Source organism: Notothenia coriiceps, unplaced genomic scaffold (genome assembly GCF_000735185.1).
Source record: "Notothenia coriiceps isolate Sejong01 unplaced genomic scaffold, NC01 NC01_scaffold00024631, whole genome shotgun sequence".
In the NCBI taxonomy this organism is placed as follows: Eukaryota; Metazoa; Chordata; class Actinopteri; order Perciformes; family Nototheniidae; genus Notothenia; species Notothenia coriiceps.
Window position 1 is genome coordinate 226,624 of NW_011357332.1, and position 1,929 is coordinate 228,552.

Below are 1,929 nucleotides of genomic sequence, written 5' to 3' on the forward strand. Positions count from 1 at the left end.
TGATTACATTTAAAGTTGCTAGAATAAATCTACATAGAATTATTAATGAAATGAAGCAACTTTCCTGAGCTTTACAGAGTGTTGACTAATTATGTAGCTGTCTGGCCCACATCTTAACCGTGTTTGCATAGCAACGTACACTCACAGAAATTAATCATGGTAGAGTTTATTTTTAAGCATTTTAATCTATTTGATTTGATTTAAATTCTCATATTTTTTAAATGTATGTATTGAAATTAATTATAATCTGTATAATTCCTGTCAGTTCTAAAATATATTGAATGTAATTACTTAGAGGTTAAACAATAGCTGAACAATATGCTTTGACTGAAATAAGCTCTAAAAGCCACGGTACATTACCTGTCTGCGTGAAACGTCAGTTATACACTATTCATTTATCATGGTAGAAGTTGTTGGTGCTAAATAGACATTAAGGAATTGGTGGAGGCCCAAAAATGAGATTACAAATTGTAAAATTGGACTTTCATTTACCAGGTGTTCAGAAACACGAAATGTAATTTAGCTGAAAAGTCTGTTGTCATAGATAAAAGGGAATTAATGAATCTTACAAATGGGGATTACTGTGCCCACATACTGTACAGAAAGTCTCTCCTCACAGGCATTCACGATGCTGCGCTCAGATTAGTGACAAAAGAAGTTTCCACACCTCCGCTCACATGCCCGATCACAGCGCCCGTGTTTATCTGATAGTTTGCAATATATGAGGCCTGAAGACTGAAAAGCGCACCTCTTTTATTCTTGGCAGTGCACACTGAAACACAATGCACCAGCAGTGCAATCAATGAGGTTTTTTATCTGTCCTTGCTGAGTCATGATTACATTTTTATCAGTTTTTCTTGGATAAAATGGTTTGTATTACTCTGAAACACTCACTCTAAATATCCTTTGAATAGCGTATTGTACTTTGGGGTGTAACAGAGTGCTGAGGTTAACAGTCTCTTATGATTGTATTGTTCACATTGTAAGGATAATATCGCCCGCTATAGCCCCATAAACTAAATCATAATACTGAATGCTACACTGCGCTTCCCTTCAACTCTGAATGCTAAATGGAAGTTTGTTGGGCATGTCGAACAGTTTAGGGGGAGCTTTTTCGCTATTGGCCGTGCACAATTTCATTTGTGCAAACTGTAAGTCCACACCTCCCCACTCTCACTCTCTCTTCCCTGGGAAATGGCCCTCTGAAGGGGTCCAGGCGGCGCGTCTCAGCAACAGTTGAGATTTATGCCCCGGTGGAAGCCATCTCTCTGTGGACTGTATCGGACTATGAATGTCAGTTCCAAGCGATGCCAGCTCCCATCCATCATCGCAAAAAACAATCTGACAAAAGGCCCGAGTTCAAACACTGGTTCTCCCTCTCCTGCTCAAAAATCCCTTCCACACTGAACAAAGTCATATCAAGCATGGATAACACAAAAGTGAGTTTCAATCCAAAAGTTAACCTAGAAATGAATTAATCTTACCTTCTGCTTCTTTCGTGTAACGTCAGAAGTCCAACTCGGTGTCGTGTAGCCATGCCCGCATCTCTGGTGCTACGTGGAAGAGGCTGGCTTCCGAGGGTGGTCTATATAAAGGGCAGGTGGTTATTATGTGTTCGGCAGTCTGTTCAGGGTCACCGCACTCGCATGCAGCACTGTCTGCCAAGCCCCACTTCCTCATTGATGTGTTGAAGCGACCGACCCCAGTTCGTAGACGGTTCAGTGTGGTCCATTGCCGAAGTGGTAGGTCGTCTCCTCCTATGGCGCCATCTCAGGTGTTGAATCAAGTGAAACCGCACTGGAAACAAGGAATGATCCCAGTCAATTGAACACATTTTAACTTTTGAATATTTCCACACTCATAACATAACACAATTTAATTGCACAAATAAAGAAGCTGAAACCATTATAAATGGGCTTGTTCTGAGTG